This window comes from Euphorbia lathyris, chromosome 2, assembly GCF_963576675.1.
Source record: "Euphorbia lathyris chromosome 2, ddEupLath1.1, whole genome shotgun sequence".
In the NCBI taxonomy this organism is placed as follows: Eukaryota; Viridiplantae; Streptophyta; class Magnoliopsida; order Malpighiales; family Euphorbiaceae; genus Euphorbia; species Euphorbia lathyris.
This window is the reverse complement of record NC_088911.1, coordinates 44585720-44591488: the sequence shown is the minus strand read 5'-3', so window position 1 is coordinate 44591488 and position 5769 is coordinate 44585720. Positions and strand designations below refer to the sequence as shown.

General features: G+C 32.7%; 1 long non-coding RNA gene across 2 annotated transcripts; it reads left to right on the top strand.

Moving 5' to 3' along the window:
* The first annotated feature begins 2549 nt into the window (after nt 1–2549).
* Nucleotides 2550–5330, top strand: LOC136217991 (uncharacterized). 2 transcript variants are annotated; one of them, XR_010683612.1, is made up of 4 exons: nt 2550–2695; nt 2783–2849; nt 3371–3409; nt 4579–5330. It is a non-coding gene; the product is annotated as an uncharacterized lncRNA (long non-coding RNA). The 2 variants fall into 2 exon arrangements; XR_010683611.1 differs by having other exon boundaries at nt 2550–2849.
* The last annotated feature ends 439 nt before the right edge of the window (nt 5331–5769 follow it).

Genomic DNA, 5769 nt, shown 5'->3' with positions numbered 1-5769 from the left:
AGAGTGGTGCTGAGTACTCGGTTTTAATACTCAGCGGTAGAGAAAATCTAAGTGTTCGGTTATAGCGCTTAGTGGTGTTGAGTAGACAAATAGAGGAAGGTACTCTTGCATACTCAACTGCTTTGTAAACGGTTTGTGCTCTACCTTTAAAGAGCTCAGTATTGGATTGAAAAAGCCCGGAAGGATTCTGGGGACTGGACCTAGGCGGTGAGGCCGAACCAGGATAAGTCTGCTGAGTAATTTCTAACTCTTCCTCTCAATATATATATGTATGTGTTGCTTGCTTAAATTACTCAGGATATAAATTGTATAAGCTGACACTGAGTAATCAAAGTGCTGAGTTGGAAGCTGACCTAAGTGTTAATTCCCAACTCACAAGTAAAACGGTTCTAGTCAGCCTCTGACTAAAGCTGTCTTACATCTCTCTCGGCCGTGCTGACCAGAACTGAGTTAAGAAATTTCAAGAATTGATTAAGTCAGCATAATTAAGCGAAAAAGTTACATTAGTTCCTGACCCCCCCCTTGGAACTAATTACACGGGACCAACAGTCAATTTTCGTCAGTTTGCCCCCTCAACTTACGGGACGACCTATTTGCCCCTTTAACTATTTAAAAATGGTATTGGCAACCCCATGTTTTCATTATAACGGAAACAATTATGATATTTCTCATTGCAAGCACCAAGGCCATAATAAAAAAGGTTGTGCACTACTAAAATTAGTTGCAAATGAGGTTAGTATAGACAGTACACAAGTTCTCTTGTAAAAATTGCAAATATGGTTATGCACTACTAAAACAAGCTGCAAATGAGGTTACATATATGCATGTTGGTTCCAATACTTCCATGAACACTTGTACTAATGTTGGAATTTCATTTTGTTTCCGTTATAATGAAAATAGGGGGTTGCTAATACCACTTTTAAATAGCTGAGGGGGCAAATAGGTCGTCCCGTAAGTTCATGGGGAAAAATGACCAAAATTTACAAGTTCAAAGGGCTGCGTATGGTTTAGGCCAAATTTATAATAATAGTTATAACCATGTTCTTTAATAATAATAAAAAATAAAGTACAATACCAAAATAATAAGTTCATAATAGAAAAATATCAAGTTTAACACCATACTACTAAAATGATAATCAATGTGGTAAAATACTAACTGATAGATAAATGTCATTATTGACTCCAGCCTTATCATGATCAAATCAAGTTCTACAACTAAAAAAATTTCTCTCATTGCTTGCAAAGAGTAGATCAAATGTAGCCAACTCAACATTCTAATTGCCAATTTTTTTAAATATGGAACATTACCTCCAACTAATTTCTACCACTTATTTATACAGTTAAATAAAAAATTAACACTACAAGAAAAAACGCTATCACCGACACAATCGACCGACGAAATTTTTTGTGTAGGAATCACTGACGAAAGACCGATAGAAAATATGCCTCGGAAATCACCTACACATTGACCTACATATTTAGGGAATATATAGGGCATTTTTAGCGGAATTATTCCCGCTCCAAATACCAACACCTTTAGTAAGTGATTTTTAGAGTCGGTAATATTCCCAACACAGACACTAAAATGTGTACGAACCTAAATTAGAAAAATAATATATATATATATATATATATATATATATATATATATATATGCTCATATTTAACTTAATATATATATATATATATAAATTAAAAAAATAATTAAGAAATAAAAATGTGTTAAATATTTCTCCATTTGTTAATATAAATTAAAAAATTAAGGGATAAGGTGCAAAAATATCACTAACGTTTGCAGCCAGAAGCAATTTTACCCCTGTCGTCTAAAATGATGCAATTTTATCCCCAACATCGGCAACCAAGAGAAACTTTACCCCAACATTGTCAAGTTGGATCAATTTGGGAAATAATTCATCAAACTGTTTTTTTAGTTATTAATCTTGTTATCTACACTTCACATCTAAGTCATTTTATCACTCATTAATAACATATTATAAACATATAATTAGACGTGAAAAAAATTTAAATTTCTTTTTTAAAATGTACTGTCTTTTGTATGAGTTGTACAAAGAAATTTCAAAATATTTTACCGAATTTATAAATATCAATCTTCAATTCTATTATTAAATCCTAGAAAATATGAAACTTATTTTCTTTTTTAAACGAACTGATATGCAATTAGTGTAAAATAAAGAACAAAATATCTATGTTTTATAATAATGTCTGAAATTGACCAAACTTGCCAATGTTAGAAGTAAAATTGTTCTTTGATGCAAACGTTAGAAATAAAATTGCACCATTTTAGACGTTAGAGGTAAAATTGTTCCTAACTATAAATGTTAAACGTATTAGCATTTGTCCATCTTTTAATATAAATTAAAAAATTAATTAAGAAATAGAAATGTAATTATTAGTAATTTTGAGGTTGTTCATTTATTTATATTCAGCCACAACAAAACTAATTATAATTTTGTCCATTTATTCATATTCAGCCAAAAGAAAAATATAAAGTAAAAAACTAATTAAGAAATAAAATATATACACCTATATAGAAGTTCTAACCCTTTTAGAAAGCTCTCAACCTAAAGAAGTTCCAACCCTAATATCCTCCTCCCTCCCTAGACGACTTGGTTGCTGTCTTCACCGGTGCCGCTTTCCTTGATCTGATTTCAGACCTCGACGACCTATTCTCCAGGCAAGACTTCTTGTTGCTTTCTTCTTCTTCTTCAAAACAACTCTTTTCTAACGGGGACCCTTTATTTTGCTCTGCTTCCTCAACTAGCTCGAAAGAGAAGGAAGTCGGCAACATCAGCTTTAGATCTTTGGGCAAACGAGTTTAACTTCTGAAGGTAAAGAAAATCCTCCCTTCTTGCTTTAATTTTGCAGCCACAAGGTAGTTTGTTTTTCACTAAGTTTTTGCTTTCTTCTTGTTTGATAAAATGTCCAAGAGACAATATGTTTGAAAGTACAAACTCAATTTTTTTTTGCTGTTCTATTTTGTTGAGTTTGACTTTGATTTGAGTAATTTACAGTTCCATGAGATATAATATTTTTTAGTAGAAAAAATTCCCAAGTGATTTTATTAAAACAGAGATAAAACTTCAATTATTTTACTAGCACAAATTATAGTTTATGACGAGATTAAAGTGTTAGTCAGGTCTAAAAACTAGACCAAAAATATATCTAAAACTTACTTTCACAGCAGGGGCGGAGACAGCCCGGAGCCCGGGGGCTCCAGCCCCCCGGACTCTGGTTTCACCCTTAAGAAATAGTGGTTAAGTTCCGGGTAGCCCCTAAAATAATTTAATTAGTACTTATATATTAGACTGTAATCATTTAACATAGAATTGGGTTTGGACTGTTGGTTCAGGAGGTATCTAATCATCTTCTCATTTGCATGATGGCCCAGGTTTGAGACCCCTTCTCCTCTTTTTTTTTGTCTAATTTTATTTTTCCTACTTCTCCTCCTACTTCTCCTCGTTTTTTTGGTCTAAATCTAAATGTATCCCATAGTTTTTATTTTTTTTCCTATTGTCTAATGTGAATATTGGCCCTGTTTGGTAAAGAGCTCTTTTGGGATAAAAAGAGCGGTTTTGACCAATTTTAGAGGTTTGACCACCGAAACCGCTGATTGAAGTGTTTGGTGGAGAGAGGTTTGGGAGAGAGTCTTGGAATGAAAATGCTAATTTAGAAAAAACTCTTAAAAGGAGCTTTTTCAATTAGCGTTTTGGAATATTAAAATTAATGGACTTCTTTAACCCTAATAGATAGATTCCCTCTTCTCCTTTTCCAAAATTAATGTCCTTATTCGTCTTTTTGCACAAACCGCTATTATCAATCAGTTAATTTTTACCAAACAGGTCTACACAAACAGCTAGTCAAATCGGCTAATGTAATCAGCTAACAGCTAATGTAATCAGCTAACAGCTAACAGCTAATTCCCAAACAGGGCCATTAATTTTTTTCATCATTGTTTTTATCTAACTATAATTTTTTCCTTAAATTAAAATATCAATATTATTATCTAATTTAATTATTTTTTCATCATTATTATTAATTGATTGTTTTTTTTTTCTGTAATCAAAATGCGAATGTAAATATTCAAATAAAGAATAATATACTTATTTAGAAGTTTTAATTTAGGAAATTAGCGTTAAATTTTAAAAAATTAAATATGTATATACACTAAAACGAAACAATTTATGCTGGAGAGCAAAAAAATTTGCCCAGCCCTGACGGGCTGGACATTAGAAAATTACTCTAAACCATATGGTTAAAATTAGCCCCCCAGATACAAAATCCTAGCTCCGCCACTGTTTCACAGTATGGTATGTTTGTTTGAAGGATAATTAATTTGAAACTAGACCAAAAACTAGTACTGACATGTTAGGTAAGGATAATTTGAGAGTTGAGAAATTTGAAACCACACCAAAAACTTGTCCTATAGTTTCTGTTTTTAGGCATTTGATTGGTTTTGACACAATGTTAGTGAGTCATATTTAATAAATGGCGAACTCTTATTTATTAATGGTATTTTAACTAATAAAACAACCATATTTTGTTCCCTGTTATTCTCAGGCCTGAATCTGGTTGGATACACTTTCAAATGTAAGTAAGGATAGGCTTCACCAAATATTTTGGTTAGTCAAAATATATTTCATTCTTTTTGTAGCTAAAAGATGGTTTTTACTCTTTTGGTCTCATTTCACCTAGCAACAAGTTGATGTCTTTACTAAAGCTTTGCGCCTATATCTGTAACAAGCTCAGCATGATTGTTATTGTTTCTCCAGCTTAGGGGAATTCTATAGTATGAACAGATGTGATGTTAGTTAGTTGTAATAGAAGAATTTTAGGAGCAGTCGAAGGAGAAATTGCAGGGATTAGAACATGTGTCCATAACATTGGACTGCTTTTGTGGTTGAATGTTATGGATGAAAGTGCAGAAGATCTCATAGCCAGACTTATGTTATCAGAACACATCAAGAGCTGCGTAAAGATCACTTTTAACATGTAGAACCTTGCAAACTCTGCTACAAGTTTCCGCTAAAAGGAATAGCACGAACATTTGTATAGATTTAGGTTGGTTGCTTCAGTGGATGCAAATGAATTATCTAATTTGTGTTGGAAATGTTTGTGCAGCTAATGAGCCAACATATTGCTAGATCTATATATAGAGATTGTGCTACTACTTGAAAGGATGCATGTTGAACCTCTAATATAGTTATTTCTCCTCTTGGATGCCATGAACTAATAGGATTTTTAGCAAGCAGTGTGAATCAATGTAAATATCATAAAGCAATTTTAAGCGCAGGACTATTATCTTGATTTAAGTGGATGATTAAGGCCTTGTTTATATATTCAAATTTGGAATTTTTGCAGGATGTTAGATTATGAAGCTACTTTGGCTACTAAACTTCCAATTGCCAAGAAAGTTTTTGCCCAAAAGAAGGATTTGATACTCTAAGTTTCCAAGCATAACAAATCTTCTTTTTGAACACCATTTGTTGTTTTGACTTGCCTTCTATTCAATGAAAGGAATGGGTAAAACTCTATGCGGCATTCTGTTTTTTGAGGGACTTCTTTGAAACATTAGATCTAGGGATGTCAATAGGGCTGGGCACAGTTCGGTCCAAGTCGGGGATTCATTAATCTCCAGTATTGGATTGAAATTCGGAGATTAATAAAAGGAAATCTCCAGGATTGGATTGAAAGAATAAATCTCCAGAATTGAATTGCCCCAAAATTTCAGTCCAGTCCAGTTCGGGGATT